At 51.4% G+C, this 23,979-nt stretch overlaps 1 protein-coding gene and 1 pseudogene across 1 annotated transcript in view; one reads left to right on the forward strand and one right to left on the reverse strand.

Annotated features, from left to right (window-relative positions):
- The window catches only part of LOC149349325 (uncharacterized), a 95,139-nt gene that overhangs the window by 48,414 nt on the left and 22,746 nt on the right, over window positions 1–23,979 (reverse strand). The gene's annotated exons all lie outside the window — the stretch shown is intronic.
- LOC149349326 (uncharacterized) overlaps window positions 1–23,979 on the forward strand; it is a 47,211-nt pseudogene that overhangs the window by 16,161 nt on the left and 7,071 nt on the right.

The following is a 23,979-nucleotide window of genomic DNA, read 5'->3' on the forward strand; positions in this document are numbered from 1 at the left end:
AGAATTGGTCACCAGAAGTTCGGTTCGCCCACTGTTCAATTCAATAATTCCGCGAGCTACACCGACTTGCCGACCAAGGAGCAGCGAGATGTTGGTTTCAGCGATGCCACGAGTGCTTGGGCTGTTATCGCACTCTACGGTAACAAACATGTTCGCTCTTGACGGGATTACTACCTGGTCGTCACAGACGCATAGCTTAGCCCTGCGTGGCTCAGTATCGTCGTCGACAGGGCCTTGGGTGGAAAACGACAAGATTAGCTCCTGTAGATTGATAACGGCACCGTACTCTTGAAGAAAATCCAAACCGAGTATGAGGTCCTTGGAGCACTCGGGTAACACAGCAAAGCAACCAGGGAAAGTAACTCCGCGGATCTGGATTCGCGAAGTGCAGACACCGATCAGAGTTACGACGTGGCCACCAGCTGTCCGGATCTGCGGCCCAGACCAAGTGGTCAGTACCTTCCTCAGGGCCGTGGCTAACCGACTGCTCATTACGGAAAAATCGGCGCCGGTATCCACCAGTGCAGTAACGTCGTGGTTGCCAGCGGATACCGGAATTTCGGCAGAAACCAGTCGGTGGCAGCGCATCGTTGAGGTCGTAGGGTCAGGTCGTCGTCGGTCGGAGCGTCGCGGCGAATCTTCGAATGGAGGCTCTTGACACGGTCCAGTAGCGGCGGCCCTACCCCCGGAGGACGCCGTCTTCAGTTTTCCCTACGTGGGGACGCACCTCTGAACTGGCCAGAGGACGATGGGCGGCCGGGCGAAGAGAACCGCCTTGGGGATGGCGATCTGGACTGGCGCCGCTGCGGGGTCGAGGACTGCACGTTATCAGCCAGGTACAGCTCGATATCCCGTGGCCTTTCACCGTAGCGCGGTCGTGGTGCGTCAGGTGAAAGCCCTCTTAAACCCATTCTACGGTAGGGGCAGTGGCGGAGGATGTGGCCGGGCTCTCCGCAATGGTAACAGAGCGGCCGATTGTTTGGCGTACGCCACACGTGCGCTTTGCTCATGGGGGGCCTGTACTCCTGCGGCACAGATGGTACCGCTGCGCTCGGGTACTGCAGAGATGGCACTGGCATGGGAACGGCAGGGGAAATGGCTTGCATCGCTGGCCCAGGACTTCGTAGTGCCTCGCTGCACGTCATAACAGAGGGCGCCGGGTGTGGAGCTGGGGGCGGCTGCACAGCTCGTCGGATTTCGTCACAGACCACGTCGGTTACGGCAGCGACACTGGCCTGTGGAGCTCCCAAGCGAAGTTTCGCCAATTCCTCGCGCACAACGCTTCTTACAAGCTCCCGAAGCTCCTCGGCGGGCAGCGACGTAGGCGTGTACTGGAAAGCGGCTGCTAAAGTAGCCTCACGTCCGTAGTGCGCGCCCCGTTCCCGCAGAGAGCGCTCGATACTCGTTGCCTCCCTTGTGAAGTCGGCCACTGTTCTTGGCGGGTCACGAACAAGTCCAGCAAATAGCTGTTCTTTTACGCCGCGCATTAAGTGGCGCACCTTCTTCGCCTCTGGCATAGCAGGGTCGGCCCGATTGAACAGTCGCGTCATGTCCTCGACGAACATCGCGACGCTCTCGTTGGACTGCTGGGACCTCGAGTGCAGAGTGATTTCAGCCTTTTCTTTTCTTTCGCTGGTGGTAAACGTCGCTAGGAGTTCTCGACGAAACACTTCCCAGGTGGTAAAGGAGGCTTCGTGATTTTCGAACCATGTTTTGGCTGAGTCCTGCAGCACAAAGTAGACATTGCGCAATTTGCGCTCGCCGTCCCATTCGTTGAAGCCCGCCACTCGGTCAAAGCTGGCCAACCAGTCTTCTACGTCATCTAACCTGTCCCCGTGGAACGGCGGCGGCGACCGAGGTGCGTGAAGGACGAATGGCGGGGCATTCCCGGAATGCTGAGTCGTCTGGCTAGCCACGGTTGATGTCATTGCTCTTACCGCTCTTACCGGTGCTGCCAGTTGGCTGAACTCCGGTTGTAGGCCTCGCAGACGGCGGCTCGCTTTGTGGACGGGTGCTGTGTCCACGCATGGAGAACAGGTGTCGAGAGTGTCCTCGCAATCCGAGTACATGGGACGTTATCCAGCACCTCCACCAAATATGTCACCGACAGACGGGTGAAGAAATAGCCCAGGTTCTAATTAGACGAGGTGGGCGTGCCAGCCAGCAGGCAGCTCAAGCGAGGAAGACGACGATCTGCGATCACCTCGAATGCCCAAGGCTTGGCAAGTCCCTGCTTAAACAGTTCGGCCGTGGTACGGCGCCACCGATTGGTTCGGACGGTGGCAATATGTTGTGGACCTAGATTGGTTTCCTGAAGACATAAAGCTACGGGTGACATTGACCCTAAAATATTTTTATGTCATCGTAATTTCTCAATATTCCGCTACAGTTCCACTGAACTAGAAAAGCCATGTTTACATTTTGGGGTAGGAACGACGAGGGGTTTACTTATGTTCTGGGGCCGTTATGGTGGCCCTGCCTTTTTTCCGCTCAAGAGAGCTGTTCCGCCGCTGTAAAGCAGGCGGGCTGGGAGTTTGGTCCATCACCTCGCAAGAGGTGCTGGACGACCGCGGAGATGCCGCGGGTGTGGGTGTCAGGCCTCCCCCGACGGGGGGAAGTCCTGCGGGATGCTGACCCGTGAGCCGGCACTCCCTGGCTTGGAGTTGGCAGAGCAACCTTCGCTGTCTCTTGCCTAGGGCGTGGATGGCCCTGCCACAGACGCGGTGGAAGTGGCCGCGGCAGGTGCCGGAGTGCTGTGTGGTGCTACGCCCCTGCGCACCACATCAGCAAAGTTTGGTTTCGCTGTGAAAGAGAATGTATTTGTAAGTGAAAAACGCCTTCTGGCTTCTTTAAATGAAATGTTTTCTTTGGTCTTTATGGTGGGGATTTCTTTCTCCTTTTTCCAGGACGGACACGCCCTGGAGTATGCAGCGTGGCCTCCTTCACAGTTCGCGCAGCGTAGGGCTGCGTCACATTCCTCAGAAAGGTGGTCCTTCGAAGCGCATTTCGCGCAGGTTTTGCGGCCGTGGCAACTCTGTGAGCCGTGGCCACTTCTGACAGTTAAAACATCGGCGGGGATTGGGTATGTAGTGTCTGACGGTGATTTTCAAGTATCCAACATCGATCGTTTCGGGCAAACTGCTGGTGTTATATGTGAGGACCATGTGTTTGGTGTCTATTTCTTTGTTGTCCTTGCGGATTTGGATCCTGTGCACGTCAATTACATTTTGATCAGAGAGTCCTTGAAGCATTTCGGTTTCTGTTAGATGGATGAAGTCAGCCTCTGAGATAACGCCTTTAACTGTGTTAAGAGATCGGTGGGGAGTCACGGAGACAGAGATGTCCCCTATGGAAGCAATGTTTGAGAGTTTCGAGCACTGTATGCTCTCGCGCAGTTCAAGGAGTAGGTCGCCGCTGGCCATTTTTGATACCTTATAGCCAGGCCCTATAAGGTATCTGTTAAACATTTGGTTACAAGAAATGGGGATATGATTCGGGCTTGCTTTTCGTCACTGTTGCTGTGTATCACATGAAACTTTGTGAATGTCGGTTTCTTTTTCGAAAAAAAGTCTGCTGCCTCGTTCCGCCCTCATTTAAGAGAGCGATTTGGTTTGGAAAGGGGGGGAGCCATAAAAAATTTAGTTTTTCGGTCATAGTGCTAGCCACCCCCCCCCCCCCCCCCCCCATGGAGTCCAACAGGAACGACGCGACAGGAAATTGAAAGAAAGTCCTGCCCACGCCAGCTGTACACCTTAACTATAACCAAATATGACGCAATTCAGGGTAGTTGGCTGCACAAAGTTAACCCTCGCCGCCAGAAAAAAAAGGAAAAAAACCAAGAACGGAGGAGGATACAGGAAAGTTGTAAGAAAGAAGACAGGAAAGTGAAAGATAAAGAGGAGGACAGGAAAAGGCGACTGCCGATTTCCCCCGGTCGCGTCAGGCCGGAGGTGCCGTCTACAAGAAGTTGGGGCCAAAGTGGTGTGTTGCCTCCGCCGAGGGGCCTTAAGGGTCCAAACGCTTGGCATCGGCTCAACCACCAGGATCCCCTTTTCCCCGGACACGGCGATGCCACGCACGGCTAAGCGCGGATGCTCGGGTCCGTGGCGACGCATTGCTCACCATCATCCCCCTGCGGGGATGTCCCTGCGGATGCTCGGGATACCCCGTGGTGTCGCCACTCACCAACGTCTGCATGCTGCAGACGCCCCCCTGCGGGGAGTTTCTTAAAAATTAATTAACCAGCTTACTAAAGATCATTCACCGGTTTTCTGGTATCCGATAACACTGGTAATGCTATGCCGCAAAAGCCATATTTTTACCCTAAAAAGCCTATTTTTGAACCATTTTGAAAGTTTTCGCTGAAAGACCAGGTGTATAAGCTACAGGCAAAGCATGCCGAGTGTTTTTGCGCTAGCATTTAATATAGTGACGTAGTCGACGATTAAATTTTAGGCTTCTCCTCACAGCACCAGAGGACTGAGAAGAAGCTTGGCGTGACGTCACGGATGGCAAGATATTAAATTTCCGCTGTCGTCAACCACGCCTTGCTGTGCCTCGTTGGATGCTGCCCAACAATGCTAGGCGGTCTTCGATATTTTTTGGAGCGGTAGCTCTACTCCTATCATGACCGGTGAGTTTCAGCGTATGACCTCTGGCGCCGCAGTTTGACCTCTGAGGAGGCACACATGTCACGTACGCCCACGTCAGTTTACGCCGCTGCGAAGAGGTGGAGGAGGGCAGTTGCCGCACTGCGCATGCACACGCCGCCGCCGCGGCCTTCGCTGCGTTGCGGAGAGGAGAAAAGGAGGCATCCAAGATGTGCTGAGTCAACAACCCCTTGACTGAACCCCTCTGGGTACCATCATGTCTCGCCGTCTCTCCGCCCTACAGAAGTCCTCTGCCCACACCCTGTCAACCAGTTTTCAATGTCAAGTTGAGCACCTTCTTTCTGCTGGCTACCCTCGTCTTCTAATTCTCACCACTTGCAAAATCCTGCTACAAGGGATAAACACTCCAGATAAAAAAAAAACCACACGCAGAATCGAAGCCAGCATTTGTCATGCCGTATATTCTTTGTCTTTCCCACAACATCAAGAAGGTTGCGGAAAGGTATGGGATCCGCGTCGTTTTTCGCCGCCCTGCAAAGGCAACAATTTCCCACTCGGTTTTATTCATGTCTCTGGTCTGACTGTAAAGGCTAATTAGGCTAATTGGTTAATTAACTAAACTCAGTCTCCTTACTTGGAACATCACTATACCATCCCTTTAATTGGTTGCATGGTTACTAGCCAAAGTACAATTAACCCCGTTTGAAATTCGCGTACTTTGACGTCACGACCATTTCGACCATTTGAAAAGCGTGACATTTCTGTCGACAACTCCTGCTTAAAACGATGAGGCATTAAAGGCTTTCGCCTTAAAAGTATGTCCTTTACTGACTAGAAGAAAAAAGGAACCCACAACATACAAAAAGAACCACCAGAGCAAGTTCACGAAATACGTTGCCGAAGTTGTCTACGTAATACCTCTTTCGCGCGGACGGTCCTACATAGGACAAACTGGCCGTTGTTGTAACGAGCACGCTCTGGAGCAGACGCGATGCCTACGCAACGGCATGGGCGGTAGTCTGCCCCTACAGTCTAAGAGCATCGACAGCAGAAATTGTTTTTCTTATCTGGAGAAAACAATTTGTTGCTGAGGCAAAAACAAAAACCGAAAGAGAAGTTATCGAGGCTTACTTCATCTCCAAATGGGCGACAACTTTGTCAGCTCGCCTTCCTTATCTTTATCAAGGAAAGATATTGAATTTTTAGATCGGCACAATTGGGCTTTCCATGAGCCCTAACCAGTGTGGCACTGCTGATACTGTATCCGCCCTACTGTTATGATCGTACTTCTGGCCACGCGGGCCGGAGCAGGCGACAACCGAGAGCTGTCAGCAAAGGCGACAACCTCGCGACGGCTGCAGACCGGATGCCCTTTGCCTCGGAAAAAGGAGGGTTCCCTGTACCGCACCTGCTGGCCACTTCGACGGGGCGCTGGAAGACTGAGCCCGGCGCGACTGCACCGGGCTAGTGAGGAGTATCGGGAAGTGCTGCGGGGCCCAATGGTCAAGTGTTGACATCGGAATTCGGCTCCAAAGAGGAGGCTGACCCCGCGTAGCTTGCCTGTGCATTGATAAGAAACACGCGCGACGGGCTGAACACGTTGGGAACGTCACTCGTGGATATTCCTGTCTGCATGACGAAGCTCAACACGTGATGGGGGCGTATTCCAGAGTGCGTGATGACCTGCCATAAGTGAACTTGAACACGCCTTCCTCAGCAAACACGGTCTCCGTCTAGGGATTTTAGGAAAGAGATCCCTTATAAAACCCGGCGCCTAGGACAGCCATGGAGTCCCTCTCATCAAATAGCTATCTCCTATTCAGACTCTTCGACTGAGAAGCAATCTCAGTTGCTGTACGTGTACAGGCGGCCAAATCTTGAGCTGGCGTTCGTGACGGCCGCCTTTTGCTTGGTCATGCTTTTTACGACGAAGCGAACTTGCAGAAAACTGAATATAAAGCACCGCCTTGATGAGCATGTGCTTATATTTCATATTTTCGCAAGTTTGCGCTATCCTCACGTGCGGGAGAAAGCAAAAAGCGGCCGTCACGCACGCCAGCTAAAGATTTGGCAGACTGTACATAATGTAAATAGTTGTATAAAGTTTTCCTTGCCTTCCTCCCAACCCAGTCTCCGATCATCCTCGTCCCATCACCGGTTCCGGCCATGCTACCCGAGTCGAACACTACGCACGATGTTTTTGCGTGTGTACCTTGATTGTCATGTTGATAGTTGCAGTTGACAGTTACAGTTGACAGTTACAGTTGACAGTTACAGTTGACAGTTACAGTTGACAGTTACAGTTGACAGTTACAGTTGACAGTTACAGTTGACAGTTACAGTTGACAGTTACAGTTGACAGTTACAGTTGACAGTTACAGTTGACAGTTACAGTTGACAGTTACAGTTGACAGTTACAGTTGACAGTTACAGTTGACAGTTACAGTTGACAGTTACAGTTGACAGTTACAGTTGACAGTTACAGTTGACAGTTACAGTTGACAGTTACAGTTGACAGTTACAGTTGACAGTTACAGTTGACAGTTACAGTTGACAGTTACAGTTGACAGTTACAGTTGACAGTTACAGTTGACAGTTACAGTTGACAGTTACAGTTGACAGTTACAGTTGACAGTTACAGTTGACAGTTACAGTTGGCGATGGCGAAGAAGGTTGACTGCTCAGCAATAACTTCCGCTTCCTATTATAGAGCCCTTACTACGTACATCACTCTTTTCAAGAATAAACAGAGAACGCGAATGCATCAGAAGATTCCTAAATAATTACTTGAACACGAAAATAAGAGCCACTGTTTGCAATTCAACGCGGAACTGTCTTCGAGGAAAAAGAGCTCCTTTAAAATAGGGTTGCGGCAATGCATGCAACTTCTGTGAGCTCCTCTACAAGCTGAATATTACTTAAAATCGACCGTTCACCTCCATGACCGTAAAATCGTAAAATGTGTGTGTGTGTGGGGGGGGGGGGGAGGGGGTATGCAGCACTCAGAAAATGTCTGGAAGTGTTCTGACACCGAAACACCCCCCTGGCTACTCCCCTGGTGGTCACTCACTCGAACTAGCTTTGGGTTATCTTCTCAGTGTTGCTGCCAGCACGTTGCTAAACAACCTGTGCAAAGTTGAAAACAATAAACTCACTGAGAGAAAGCAGAGCAAGACAGTAAAACGAAAACTGAAAACTCTTAAAGCATAAGTGCTTGCTGCTGAGGGTGCATAATTTTATCTAATGTCTTCAAAAAATGTGCTCTCAAATGAAAATCCGTGTCTCAGTTAAGGTTTAATCAAACGATTGTGCGTGACGCTCAAAATTTCCTCGCAATTTCACTTCTGCCGTTGAATGAAATGTCAGGTAGATAATACCAAACTTTTCAGTTACTTAAATAGAGTGACAATATTAGGTAACCCAAGTATACTTCGGTGCATCGCTAGAACTACAAATTTCGGAAGGTAGCTCCAAGAGCAACGTAGAATCAAGAACCTCGACCGCGGAGGGCGAAGCAGCATTTCAGGATGACCTCACGACGATGACTTAATGCAGAAATGCATAAGCCTTGAGGCTAGGCGGTGTTGGCTGAGTGATCCCTCCTTGAGGTCGCACACCTTGACCGAGTGGAGCGCGAAAGCGTCTGCGGGCACCACATGAGCAGGGCATGAATGTGGGTTCTGCATAGAATGACGGTGTGTTCTGATGCGTTCAATGAAACGGTGGTTGTGTTCGATGCAACGCCCGGTCGCGCACTGCCAAAGCTCCCGGCCGGCCAAAGTAATAATAAAACATTGAAACCAGCGTTGCGTCTTATAACACCGGAGCTATCGATCGACATTAGGTTCAGCTGCGTTGAACCAAGTTTTCGTTTCCATAAAATCAAGCGTTTGTGCGTTGGAAACGTGTCAGTACACCTTCGCTGACGTCATGACGTCACCTTCGCTGACGTCGTATAAGGAAGCATTTCATATAAGGAAGAGAGGTGTATCTTGTGTTAGCGATACGTCGGTGAACCTCTTTGTTGTGTCCCCTTATTGCTTTTGTGTGTGTGCGCCCTCGCATCCTCCTCCTAACGACCACTCGCATCCTCCTCCTAACGACCACTTGCCCTTCGTCGCACGCTGTCGCCAGATGCCCCCCCATGGTGCGCCCCCGCACCCTCCTCCTGTTTTGGGAAGCCACTCCCTCCCGTGGACGCTTCTCCGCTCCCTCCTTTCTTCGGGCGGCCAGTTCGGCTCCTGCCTCGGTCGACGCTGGTCGCACCCTCATCGGCTTTAAATAAACGAAGTCTTAAAGTACCGTGTGCGTCTTTCGCTGCATTCAACACAGCGACCGGACACGACAGTGGCGACGAGAAAGTGGATTCGACCCGCGCTACGCAACGCTATTGACAAGCCATGGCTACGCGAGGGTTTCCCAATCAGATACCAGAGTTCAACGGCTCATCGTGGTCATCGTGGGTTGGACGCCTTCAGTTCTACTTTGAAGCTAACAACATCACAGACCCAGCCTTGAAGAGGGCCAACCTGCTGACGCTGTGCGGGGAGCAGACCTACGATACTGTCTGCGCCCTTATTCAGCCAAGCACACCAGCGGCAGTGTCTTACGACGACATCGTAAAAGCGCTGCAAAAGCACTACGACCCAAGGCCATCCGAGGTCTACAGCCGGGCTCGCTTCCAACGACGAGATCAACTGGGAGCAGAAACTGTGAGCGCCTACGTAGCCGCGCTCAAGAAGCTCGCTGCCGACTGCAATTTTGGAACGCTGTCGACAACAGCTACCGGGCAGGAGGGAGACGCAGCTTCTTCTGCTAACACCACCATGCTTCCCTTGGACGTGATGTTACGCGACAGATTTGTGTGCGGACTGAGTGACGAGTCACTGCAGCAGCGCCTGTTCGCTGAGAAGGACCTCACATTCAGCAAAGCTTACGACATCGCCGTTCGAGCGGAGAGCGCCGGTCACCAGCAGAGAGGGATTCGCCGGAACACCGAGCCGGTACACCAGACAAGCAACCAGGTGCGCAAGCCTTCTGTTGTTGTAAAATCGGTCAAAAAGGCACAACGCTGCTGGCGGTGTGACGACCAACACAACCCCCAGGGATGTCGATTCCAGTCAGCCACGTGTAATTTTTGCCACAAGCGAGGGCATATCGAAAGAGCATGCATTACGAAACGGAGACTTACCAAGATAAAGTCACCTTCCCAGCCTAATCACAGCGTCAACGCCTCAGAGAATACGCCGCTATCTGATCTCCATGGAACAACATCAGCGACACCATCTGTGTTGTACGACCTGAACACCATGAATCTCGGCACGCGACCGAAGATTTTTACAGAAGTAAGCGTACATCACCAGCTGATTAAGTTCGAGGTGGACTCCGGCGCAGCCTGTACTCTGATCAGTGAGGACACGTTCCGAACTTCATGGCCATCTGACGCACCCGCCCTGCAACAAGACGACACGCACCTGCGAACGTGGTCAGGACAGAATCTGCCACTATTGGGCTCTGCCAACGTGCAGGTTAACTACAACGGCCAGACCCATACGCTACCTCTGCTTGTTGTGAAGGGCACAGGATCAAGCCTTCTAGGGAGAAACTGGTTTTCTCCACTAGGCGTGATGATATGCGGCATACACCAGACGCCGAGCCAGAACATGGTTGAGCAACTGCAAGAGAAATACGAAAGAGTATTCTCGGAAGAGATTCCAGGAAACGAAGGGCCCCCGGTCACACTGGAGTTGTTGGACAACGCGCAACCCAAATTTCTGAGGGCCAGGCCGGTGCCGTTTGCTCTCCGAGATTCAGTTGAAAAAGAGTTGGACAAACTGGAGCAGCAAGGTGTCATCGAGCCGACGCAGCATTCCATCAAACTCTCAGCGTACGACTACGCTCTGGTCTACCGCAATGGGAGTAAACATCAAAACGCCGATGCGCTAAGCCGTCTGCCACTAGACGCAACTGTTGACGAACCATTTCCACCAGGAGACGTTCTGATGTTCGAAGCACTGCCAGAACCTCCGCTTACAGCAGGCACAGTTGCAGCATCTACGCAGAAGTGCGCAGCTCTCCGGCTAGTTTACACAGCTGTTCAACAAGGCAACGTGCATAAACTCAAAGGGGACAACTTCGACGCTTACCGCAGGCGAGCTACAGAGTTGAGCACCCATCGCGGCTGCATCATATTTGGGTCCCGAGTTGTGATGCCGAGAGAACTACGCGCACAAGCTATGTCTCTCATCCACGCCGGACATCGGGGCATCGTTGCAATGAAAAAGTGTGCCAGAAGCTACATGTGGTGGCCTGGCATTGACAACGACATCGAAACAGTGGTGCGAGAATGCAAGCCTTGCCAGAGCAGCCGGAGCGCCCCGCCGAAAGCTCCTGTCCCAGAATGGGAAAAGCCAGACACACCATGGCACACACTGCACATTGATTTTGCAGGACCAATTGAGGGCTGCACTTTCCTTGTGGTCGTAGATGCCTACACAAAGTGGCTTGAGATAAGGCAAATGGGACAGACGACTTCGGCAGCAGTCATTGACAACCTCCGATCACTATTTGCAACGTTCGGCCTGCCGCGCAAGGTAGTGTCGGACAACGGAACACCGTTTGTGTCTGCGGAGATCCTCAAGTTTTATCGCGACAACGGGATCTCATCAGTTACATCGGCCCCCTACCACCCAGCGACAAACGGACAAGCCGAGCGCTACGTAGCCGAGCTAAAACGCGCCCTTGAAAGAGATCAGACAGGCTCGCTGCAGCGCCGCCTTGCGCGCTTTCTCTTCAAGCAGCACACGACGGTTCAGAGCACAACAGGCGAGACCCCCTCGAAAATGATGTTCGAGCGTGAAATGCGAACCCAGCTCACAGCCATCCTCCCCGAGCCAAAGGCAGAGACGTTCCGGGAAGAAAAAGCAATTCCGCGCTGCGGCACGCTTAATGAGGGGCAGCGCGTCCTCGCCCGACAGTTTCTGAAAAAGCCACGCTGGGAGGAAGCTACAATTGTCAGACGCATAGGCCTGCGCTCTTGGCTCGTCAACATACATGGCACAGTAGCACGCCGACATCTCAACCAGCTGCGTAGATTTACGACGCCGTCTGAGAGCTGTCCGCCAGCGGAGAGAACACGTGCACTATCTTCCCACATAGCCTGGCACCTCTTCCCGGAAGAAGAGACTTCGCCCAGGACAGACCTAGAAGACACAGCGAACAACAGCCAGCCTACAAGTGTTTCTCCCCCGAGCGCACAAAGCCAGCGCGCCTCCACGCGTGAGCGCCGACCCCCTGCACGATACCAGGCAACTTTCTAAGGGGGAAGGAAGTGTTGTGTCCCCTTATTGCTTTTGTGTGTGTGCGCCCTCGCATCCTCCTCCTAACGACCACTCGCATCCTCCTCCTAACGACCACTTGCCCTTCGTCGCACGCTGTCGCCAGATGCCCCCCCATGGTGCGCCCCCGCACCCTCCTCCTGTTTTGGGAAGCCACTCCCTCCCGTGGACGCTTCTCCGCTCCCTCCTTTCTTCGGGCGGCCAGTTCGGCTCCTGCCTCGGTCGACGCTGGTCGCACCCTCATCGGCTTTAAATAAACGAAGTCTTAAAGTACCGTGTGCGTCTTTCGCTGCATTCAACACAGCGACCGGACACGACACTCTTCAAATCGGAAATGGCGTATCTTGAACGGTTCTGTAGATAGTGTTGTGTGGAAACTGGTATCTCTCTGCACGTGTCCTTGTTTTCCTTGCTGCGCTGTTAGTGAATAAAGTTAGATGAAGTTTAGCGCTAGTCCTGTGTGGTCCTCTCTTATGTTCGTCTTCGTTGCGCTACTGTTATTTTCTTACAACATGCACCATCTTGCCCAACAAAAAGTTCTTCTAAACCCACACTGCTCATTGCGATGTTTTGAAAACCTACACACGACTTCCGCGCCGGTACTACTGGCGTGGATGTTCAGCTTTTTACCCAAGTACAGTCTTTGTCAAAACTATATAGGCAAATTGGTTTTCTTCCAACCCGCATAGCGCGGCTCTTAAGCACATTTGACAGTCCTAAGCTTCGGAGGGTTCCTCCCGCCTTCGTCAGATTAGGATCCCTGAGTATAAAGAGGAGCCGCGCTGCAGGGATCAGAGGCAGACCCCATCGGATTTATACTTTTGACAAAGACTGTACATTCCCTTATGCCTTGGCTGCCAACTCTCACCGCAGCGCCTTTCTGGACCGTCGCAGCCATTACCTTGCCCTGCACTCCATTTGATCGCGTAGTCATCCGCCTTTACGGGCCCGTGTAGTCTTCCCCTTTTCATAACCGCTGGGTTATCGTCGCCATAGGGTTATCGTCGCCATAGACAGAAAACAGAATGTCACTATGGGCTGCACAAGTGTTTTAAGGCGAAAGTCTTTAATGTCTCAACGTTGTCGACAGAAGGTTGTCAGCTGAAGGTTGTCAGCAGAGGTATCACGTTTTTTCTAGTCAGACCAGAAAAAAAAATATTTATGCATGATGGGATTCAAACCAGCATCCTTCCGTTTCGCAGCCTAGCGTGCTAATGGCTACGCTACTTCCTGCCAACGCATATGTAGTTCTACTTGTCTAGGACTCTGGAGTGTGTTTGCATAAGGCGTCGAATCAGACGGATGCCTCCAAAACGCCCTCCAGTGACTCCAGCATTTAAGATTCACAAACAATTGCGTACTTAATTCACATCTTAACCACACATCAGTGACACAAGCAGCAACACCGCGCTAAAGGCTTTCGCCTCACCGCACTTTAGGTCAACAAAGTGCCCCCTGAATTTTTTCCTTATGCTATTGTGCTTCTCGTGTTCTAGCGTTACGCCATCCACATGGCTGCACTTTCGTGCATGGCTTCGCGGGCGCCTAGATCGGCATTCCCGCCGGCGGGGAGGACGCGCGCGCGCATCGGCCACCATGACAGCAAAACTCGGAAATAATGGGTCGTCTTGACGCTTGCTTCATATTGTTTCTGCAGTTAGTAATAAAATGTCTAGTAACAGCGGCAAAATAAAAGTTTAAAGTAGCCAGAAAGTAGCCAGGTCGCCAACTTGAAATTTTCATTGCCAGACGGAATCGCGAAGTGGCCGTCAACGGAAACCGTGGTCAGCACGCTCAACAGGAACGCTCGACAGCGTGGCGTGGCCCCGAGGGAGCCACCGACGATAGCCTTGAAGCCTAGTCATAAAACGGAACTTCAAGCACAATATAAGGGGGAAGGAGGTGGTAGTGCCCCGAGCTGCTCCTGGCCCAACCGAAGATGCGATATGAACTATTTTTTTCCTAACGTGCCAAAATACTTGAGCAATACCCTGCCAAAGGAGAGAAAGCAAAGAAACGTAAACTGCTGTTCCATTAAAAAAAAGTCGAAGAGACGTTAAGATTATGGAAACAGGATCAGTGAAAAAGGACGACGCGAATGTTTCGCAAGAGGCATTATGTTCAGTAGCATCCTTAAGCAGCGAGCTTACTCGCCCAATTGAACTCTGGCTTTTGCAGAAATTTAAATACAAATATGTTCTATGCTATCAGAGAGCGCAGTTCTTTAGGAACACAACTCCTTCTGTGGTGCAGAACAAGATAGTTGTGTTCGAAGCGGAATACAGTGCTGGACCTTCCCAGTGTAGCATCTTTCAGAACGGACTTCGTTACTAGAAGACAGATTCTTACATTGCAAGACAATGAGGGTACATGTTGGCATATTCTGACAAACTTATTGTGCCGTACCGAATTACAGCCTTTAAATGTGACAGAGGTGCTAAAGGGACCCAAAAACACATGTTCTCCATGAGTTGCAATGGATCCTCATCTTTATCACAAGGTCTGGAATCATTTCGTAGAATATATGTATAGGAGAGAAGATTGGTGCCCTCACCCCAGATGAATCCACAGGAACTGCTGTGTTGGTTAAAACGCATTTTTTCATATACAACAGATGCCCCTGCTGAAAGGTGCTCCGCATGTAGACCATGCCGAAAGGCTCTTATGGCTCACCTTTTGCACCTTAAAAAAAAGTAAAAAGCCCAATCGCAAGGACGGCTCCGCTCGCCCCCCTAGTTGCGTACTTTGAAGCGGAAGGGAAAGAAAATTCATACTCTGAAAGATAACCTGAGAGGGCTCCGAGAAAAGAAGTGCAAAATCGAGAAGTGCGAGTTCGAAGAAAAGGTATGCTACAATGCTTTAGGCATAGTACATGTGCTGATATACGCATGATATTCCCTTTTTTCTTCACCTCAAAAAGTTTACAAAGCAGCAGCAAGCCGCTGTTCGTGCATGTTTCGAAGCCTGGAAACGAAAGTCTCGGCGTGAATACTGTTATGACAAGGAATGGCTTCTTGAATGCATAAAGATTAAAACCCACGGCTCTAGGAGCACCTCAGAAGCCACAAGATTCTGGTTGCTCCCAGTCGTGTTTGCTTACAAAGGTACATTAAGATATGTGGCTGGACGTATTATGAAAGTCCGAGTGGCAACATTGCATTTTCAGGGTTACAGAGCTAATGGATTTAATGCCAAACTTCTGTCATGCGTGAAATCAAAAGCCTAGGACATAGGCGAAATGAAAAGGCATGGTCGTTTAGTAGTGCATGAAATGAAGCTTTCGACGCATCTTCATATGACATCGTCCAAGCACCGAGAAGGCTTTGTGGACCTGGGAAAGTGAAAGCACACTGATGAATGTGACAAAAGAAAAAAGGCTGACCACGGCCTGGTGGTGATGTTTCAGCCATTTGTGGGCCAGTGGACTCAGATTATTGGTAAACAAATTTTGACTATTCGTAAATTTTTGTAGCAAATCACACGATCTCCTACGATGTTCTTTTTTGCCTTAGGTGTGTTCGCTTCCAATGGAAATGTAAAAGCATGACTACTCGCAAAAATTATTCTGGACGCAACGATTTTGAGCGAACAAGCTAGTCTCCGTGTCGATCGATATGTGTGAACATCCTAGGTATACGATGTGGGGATTGAGCTTCTTGGGCTACCCGAGTGTGCGCCCGCTTCTGCCGTTTCGTTCGTTAGAGAGACCCCCCGTGGGGTGTCCGCGAGCGGAAGGGGGGCAGCCGCGCTGCTTGTCCTCCCTTGCAAGTTAAGCTCTTCCGAGAACCGCAGTAAATCACCCTCCCTTCCGTTCTTCCCGCTTCGACCTCGCTTCCCCATTGGGTCACACCGAGTGACAGTTGGGGGCGTTGTTTCGGCGAGAGGTCCCGAGCGGGAAATGAGCGGGGAGATCGCCACCGACTCGGGCAGCAGAAAGGTGCGTAGAGTTTGGCTCCCGGGTGCCCCGGCCTTTGCCGGGGGCCCAAGAGCGCGGGTGCTTTAACGTGCGCATCTAGTATGTATGCTTGAGTCCAGGCCCGAACCTCCGGAGTCGTGTAGCCCGCCTGTGCGCGCCGACGCACTCCGGATTCGGGAGGGCCTGATTTGGCTGGTTCTCCGTCATCGCCGGCCATTGCCGGTGACGACGCGCGATGAGCCATCGATGTGCGACCTGCGTCGTCAAGATGTGCTCCGCGTATACCCTATCCTCCCTCGTGTTGCGCTGCGCGCGATTTAACCCTTTGGTTGGCCGCGCGGCATGCGATCGCCCTTAGCTGTGCTGTCACGCGCGTATGTAGTCTTTGCTTTGCGCGCGCGGCTTCGCGGGCCCGCTTTCGGGTGCTGCGGCGGGGCTATGGGTTGCACCGAGGTCTGGGGATTAGTGCAGTGTTATGTAATGCAGCTTTCTGTGTAATAAACACTTGTGCTTTCGAATAACTGCGCCTTTCTTCCTTCGGAGCGAGAGCGCAGGCGTGTACCAAACGCTGGCAGTGCCCTCGGCTTGCTCCGGCCCGAACCCGCGATATGTGGGCGAAGTGCCACCTAATGAGCACATCGTCACTCCGGTGTTGACGAACCCACAACGTGGGAACTTCAGTGATGTAAGGTGCAGAGTCGTCAACGCCTGTGAAATTGGTAAAGTGGTTTTTGAGGAAAGGAAATGGCGCAGTATCTGTCTCACATATTTCGGCGGACACCTGAACCGCGCCGTAAGGGAAGGGATGAAGGTGTGAGTGAAAGAAGAAACAGAGAAAGAGGTGCCGTAGTGGAGGTCTCCAGAATAATTTCGACCACCTGGTCGGTAAACCACTGACATCGCACAGCACACGGACGCCTCTTGCGTTTCGCCTCCATCGAAACGCGGCCGCCGCGGTCGGGCTCGAACCCGGGTACTCCTGCTCGGTAGACGAGCGCCTTACCACTGAGCCGCCGCGGCGGGTCCTGTGAAAAGGGCAGATTCTGCATTTTATATCTGACTTCCCACACCTCGTCAAATGTGTGCGCAACATGATGAAGAAACAAGGTTTCAACACCCATAATGAACACCCACACCCACAACACCCACAAGCAGTGACGGCCCCGTGAGCACATCGCCCTTTGCTTACGTCGCTCCCTGTCTACTTACAGCACATCTGTATCTTCACCGAGGATCACTACCGACGTCCGTGCAGCTGACTCGAAGCCCAGTCGCTTCGAGCTGACAAAGCAGCCTGCGCCAGGTGCCGGTTACGCCTACAATCTGCGCCTGCGCCCTGGTCTCCTTCACCAGCGCCTCGACCGGCTTCTTGACCGTATATAAAGGCCCTCCGCGCTCGGCCCCTCTTCTTGGCAGCAGTGACGGCCCCGTGAGCACATCGCCCTTTGCTTACGTCGCTCCCTGTCTACTTACAGGTTAGTTTTATCGTATTCTTGTTAAACATTCTTGTTACGCTTTGTTGCCGTCACTGCTGCCACTTTGACGCCACACTGGTTTTCTTTGTCGCTTGTGCCAATTGCCTATAGGGCCAGTTGCCTATAGTGTTTTTTGCTATGCCTTCTGAAATGGAAAACTTCGAGAAGAGCTGAGAAAAGAGATTACAGCTATGCGGAACTCGCTAGAACGCGACTTGCGCAACGACTCAAGAGAATTAACTAAAAGTGTTGAACACTGCAGCAATGGATTTGATGATATGCATGCTCGCTAGGGTTTCATCATTGCAAGAGGAAAACAAGGCATTGAAATCCGAAAAGGCTGCAATTTCATCCGAATGTGAGGAACTGAAGAAGCGATGTTCTGACCCTGAGCAACGACTAATAGGCCTGGAACAGTACTCCCGAAATAAAAACATTGAGATAAAGGGACTTCCATCCCAGGAAAATGAAAGCCTGCCAAACATGTTGCAAAAAATCGGCGAAATGATCGAAAAGCCAATACTGGAAAGCGATGTTGATGTTTGCCACCGTGTTCAAACGAAGAACAAGACTAGCTCGAATGTGGTTGTCCAGTTCAAAACACGAACCAAGCGTGACACTGTGCTGGCAAAGGCGAAAAAGACAAAGCTTGCAGCTGAAGACCTCGGTTACGATGGTTCGGATACTGTCTATGTGAATGAGCACTTGTGTCCCCTGCTCAAGAAATTGCTGGGCATGGCAGTAGCTCGAAAGAAGGAGCAAAAATGGAAATTTGTTTGGACGAAAAATGGGCACATTCTTGCTAGGAAGACAGAGTCATCGACGATTGTGCGTATCGCCTGCGAGCGAGACCTGGATAAGATAGTATAGATCTGGCGTTTCTTCTAGTACCAAACAGTAAAATGATGCCCCCAGGATGTGCACAATAGTTTTGCCTTCTGACCTTTGTGCTGTGTCTGCTCAGAAAAAGAATGCTGTATCCTTGTTTCATCTTAACGCGCAATCTTTGCGAAGCAAGGGTGACGAGTTAGAAGCATTTTTATGTACACTAAACTTCTGTTTCAATGTAATAATGATTACAGAAACGTGGTATGAAAACAGTAACGAAACTTTGCGCTTGCCCGGTTACAACACGCATGTGCAGAACCGTACTGGTAAACGAGGCGGTGGTGTCCTGATAGCAACCGAACAAACTTACTGTTGTGTCCCCTTATTGCTTTTGTGTGTGTGCGCCCCCTCCTAACGACCACTCGCATTCTCCTCCTAACGACAGTTCGCATCCTCCTCCTAACGACCACTCAATCCTCCTCCTAACGACCGCTTGCCCCTCGTCGCACGCTGTCACCGGATGCCCCCCCACGGTGCGCCCCCCGCACCCTCCTCCTGTTCTGGGAAGCCACTCCCTCCCGTGGACGCTTCTCAGCTCCCTCCTTTCTTCGGGCGGCCAGTTCGGCTGCTGCCTCGGTCGACGCTGGTCGCACCCTCATCGGCTTTAAATAAACGAAGTCTAAAAGTACCGTGTGCGTCTTTCGCTGCATTCAACACAGCGACCGGACACGACAGTGGCGACGAGAAAGTGGATTCGACCCGCGCTACGCAACGCTATTGACAAGCCATGGCTACGCGAGGGTTTCCCAATCAGATACCAGAATTCAACGGTTCATCGTGGTCATCGTGGGTTGGACGCCTTCAGTTCTACTTTGAAGCTAACAACATCACAGACCCAGCCTTGAAGAGGGCCAACCTGCTGACGCTGTGCGGGGAGCAGACCTACGATACTGTCTGCGCCCTTATTCAGCCAAGCACACCAGCGGCAGTGTCTTACGACGACATCGTAAAAGCGCTGCAAAAGCACTACGACCCAAGGCCATCCGAGGTCTACAGCCGGGCTCGCTTCCAACGACGAGATCAACTGGGAGCAGAAACTGTGAGCGCCTACGTAGCCGCGCTCAAGAAGCTCGCTGCCGACTGCAATTTTGGAACGCTGTCGACAACAGCTACCGGGCAGGAGGGAGACGCAGCTTCTTCTGCTAACACCACCATGCTTCCCTTGGACGTGATGTTACGCGACAGATTTGTGTGCGGACTGAGTGACGAGTCACTGCAGCAGCGCCTGTTCGCTGAGAAGGACCTCACATTCAGCAAAGCTTACGACATCGCCGTTCGAGCGGAGAGCGCCGGTCACCAGCAGAGAGGGATTCGCCGGAACACCGAGCCGGTACACCAGACAAGCAACCAGGTGCGCAAGCCTTCTGTTGTTGTAAAATCGGTCAAAAAGGCACAACGCTGCTGGCGGTGTGACGACCAACACAACCTCCAGGGATGTCGATTCCAGTCAGCCACGTGTAATTTTTGCCACAAGCGAGGGCATATCGAAAGAGCATGCATTACGAAACGGAGACTTGCCAAGATAGTCACCTTCCCAGCCTAATCACAGCGTCAACGCCTCAGAGAATACGCCGCTATCTGATCTCCATGGAACAACATCAGCAACACCATCTGTGTTGTACGACCTGAACACCATGAATCTCGGCACGCGACCGAAGATTTTTACAGAAGTAAGCGTACATCACCAGCTGATTAAGTTCGAGGTGGACTCCGGCGCAGCCTGTACTCTGATCAGTGAGGACACGTTCCGAACTTCATGGCCATCTGACGCACCCGCCCTGCAACAAGACGACACGCACCTGCGAACGTGGTCAGGACAGAATCTGCCACTATTGGGCTCTGCCAACGTGCAGGTTAACTACAACGGCCAGACCCATACGCTACCTCTGCTTGTTGTGAAGGGCACAGGATCAAGCCTTCTAGGGAGAAATTGGTTTTCTCCACTAGGCGTGATGATATGCGGCAAACATCAAAACGCCGATGCGCTAAGCCGTCTGCCACTAGACGCAACTGTTGACGAACCATTTCCACCAGGAGACGTTCTGATGTTCGAAGCACTGCCAGAACCTCCGCTTACAGCAGGCACAGTTGCAGCATCTACGCAGAAGTGCGCAGCTCTCCGGCTAGTTTACACAGCTGTTCAACAAGGCAACGTGCATAAACTCAAAGGGGACAACTTCGACGCTTACCGCAGGCGAGCTACAGAGTTGAGCACCCATCGCGGCTGCATCATATTTGGGTCCCGAGTTGTGATGCCGAGAGAACTACGCGCACAAGCTATGTCTCTCATCCACGCCGGACATCGGGGCATCGTTGCAATGAAAAAGTGTGCCAGAAGCTACATGCGGTGGCCTGGCATTGACAACGACATCGAAACAGTGGTGCGAGAATGCAAGCCTTGCCAGAGCAGCCGGAGCGCCCCGCCGAAAGCTCCTGTCCCAGAATGGGAAAAGCCAGACACACCATGGCACACACTGCACATTGATTTTGCAGGACCAATTGAGGGCTGCACTTTCCTTGTGGTCGTAGATGCCTACACAAAGTGGCTTGAGATAAGGCAAATGGGACAGACGACTTCGGCAGCAGTCATTGACAACCTCCGATCACTATTTGCAACGTTCGGCCTGCCGCGCAAGGTAGTGTCGGACAACGGAACACCGTTTGTGTCTGCGGAGATCCTCAAGTTTTATCGCGACAACGGGATCTCATCAGTTACATCGGCCCCCTACCACCCAGCGACAAACGGACAAGCCGAGCGCTACGTAGCCGAGCTAAAACGCGCCCTTGAAAGAGATCAGACAGGCTCGCTGCAGCGCCGCCTTGCGCGCTTTCTCTTCAAGCAGCACACGACGGTTCAGAGCACAACAGGCGAGACCCCCTCGAAAATGATGTTCGAGCGTGAAATGCGAACCCAGCTCACAGCCATCCTCCCCGAGCCAAAGGCAGAGACGTTCCGGGAAGAAAAAGCAATTCCGCGCTGCGGCACGCTTAATGAGGGGCAGCGCGTCCTCGCCCGACAGTTTCTGAAAAAGCCACGCTGGGAGGAAGCTACAATTGTCAGACGCATAGGCCTGCGCTCTTGGCTCGTCAACATACATGGCACAGTAGCACGCCGACATCTCAACCAGCTGCGTAGATTTACGACGCCGTCTGAGAGCTGTCCGCCAGCGGAGAGAACACGTGCTCCATCTTCCCACATAGCCTGGCACCTTTTCCCGGAAGAAGAGACTTCGCCCAGGACAGACCTAGGAGACACAGCGAACAACAGCCAGCCTACAAGTGTTTCTCCCCCGAGCGCACAAAGCCAGCGCGCCTCCACGCGTGAGCGCCGACCCCCTGCACGATACCAGGCAACTTTCTAAGGGGGAAGGAAGTGTTGTGTCCCCTTATTGCTTTTGTGTGTGTGCGCCCCCTCCTAACGACCACTCGCATTCTCCTCCTAACGACAGTTCGCATCCTCCTCCTAACGACCACTCAATCCTCCTCCTAACGACCGCTTGCCCCTCGTCGCACGCTGTCACCGGATGCCCCCCCACGGTGCGCCCCCCGCACCCTCCTCCTGTTCTGGGAAGCCACTCCCTCCCGTGGACGCTTCTCAGCTCCCTCCTTTCTTCGGGCGGCCAGTTCGGCTGCTGCCTCGGTCGACGCTGGTCGCACCCTCATCGGCTTTAAATAAACGAAGTCTAAAAGTACCGTGTGCGTCTTTCGCTGCATTCAACACAGCGACCGGACACGACACTTACAAATGCACCATTCTTACAGACTTTTCTATAACCCATGAGGACTACGAAATACTGTCGTTGCAAAGCGGCAGTAGCGTCTTCTCCGTTGTATACCAGCCTCCTAAAGGCAGCGTTTCTAATTTCATCTGCTTTCTTGATGAATATCTGCAATGTATTACAGAGAACAGGCTTAATCTAGTTTTAGGCGGTGATATTAACATGGACTTTCTATCCCAATCTGCAAATAAACGTGAGGTTGACTACGTATTGCACAGCAACGAATTTGTAAATGTTATAAATAAACCTACACGGCCGAAGGCAGCGACCGCCATTGACGTCTTCATTAGTAACTGTTCAGTTGACTGTCTTCGTTCCGGAGTCATTAATGTCCAGATAAGTGACTATCTACCCATATTCATGTTTGTAGATTCCTTAACTCCACCAAAACAACGCAAGTTTCCTGTGGCACAATATCGGCGTATAAACCAGACCACATTAAATTCCTTTCGGACAGCACTTGCAGGCGTGGACTGGCATCATGTGATCGGCAAAAATGATCCAGAGGCCGCATATGGTGCCTTTATTACTACATTTAAGTGCATCTATGAGCAAAGTTTTCCACTTGAGACTTACACAAAACCCCGCAAGGCCCGCAAGCCCTGGATAACAAAAGAATGCCTTAAAATGATAAAACAAAAACGAATCTTTACAACTGCTTTATCAAAAGCCGTTCCCTTGACGACCTAGCGCGCTTTAAGGTGTACCGAAACCAAGTCACTTCCTTTCTTCGCCAAGCAAAGCAAGAGTATATGGAAAAACTATTTAATCCAGACGTAATTAAAAGGAGTGACCTTGTATGGAAAACACTGAATGAAGTTTTGAACCGAGGTGGACATGCCAACGGCATACTTGAGGTCTTGGTAGATAACACACCAATGAGTGGGAAACTTTTGGCAGAAAAATTTAATGATTTCTTCGTGTCACTGGTAAATGGCAGCCACGGCCCCAATACTACGAAATGCCTTGACCCGCGGGTGTCTTCCACGGCATTCTTGATGCCAACGGACGCAAATGAAATTAAAACCTGCCTCTTGACCCTGCGCAATAGTAGGTCACGAGACGTAGACGACCTTAAACTCCAACCAATAAAATATGTAGCCGATGTAATTAGCCCAGTTTTAGAGCACATTTTTAATTGTTGCCTCGAACATGCAGTGTTTCCCCGACATTTGCAGATGCCAAAGTAACTGTTGTTCATAAGGGTGGAGACAAAAACGATATGTCAAATTATCGCCCAATTTCTATCCTCCCCATTTTCTCGAAGTGTTTTGAAAAAATACTATACAAGCGAATGTCCAGTTTCTTCTAGAAATGTAAAATAATAACACCTAGCCAGCACGGCTTCAGAAAAAAACTTTTCTACAGAAACTGCGCTTCTAACCCAGAAAGAACTAATTTTAGAGTCATTTGAACAAAAACTTTTCACTCTCGGCATTTTTATCGACTTTTCGAAAGCGTTTGATCGCATCAATCACAACACAATGTTGGCGAAACTCGAGCACTATGGTTTTCGCGGAAAATTTCATCAAATAATCAGATCTTACCTTAGTTGCCGTGTCCAACAAGTAACGGTAAACAACGAGTCATCAAATTTTAAACATCTGTTTTCTGGCGCGCCGCAAGGCAGTATTTTAGGGCCGCTGCTTTTCCTCCTTTATGTTAACGACATAGTCTGCATCAGTAAACTGCCAATTTTTGTGATATACGCCGATGACACCACTCTATTCTTCCGAGCGGCACATGTGCGTGATCTTGAACATCAAGCCGCAGATTGTTTGCACCAGCTTCACGAATGGTCTGAGTCGAATTCGCTGGTCATAAACACCGAAAAGAGCAAAGCTGTACTTTTTAGACCTCGCAATAAGGATCCTGCTGTCTCACAAATTTCGCTGAAAATGGGTTCCTCATTCATTCAAATAGTTCCTACGGTCAAAAGTCTAGGAGTGCTTTTTAATGAACACTTATCTTGGG

The sequence above is a fragment of the Amblyomma mixtum genome, chromosome 3 (assembly GCF_055824585.1).
Source record: "Amblyomma mixtum isolate Tamu chromosome 3, ASM5582458v1, whole genome shotgun sequence".
NCBI classification, from domain to species: Eukaryota; Metazoa; Arthropoda; class Arachnida; order Ixodida; family Ixodidae; genus Amblyomma; species Amblyomma mixtum.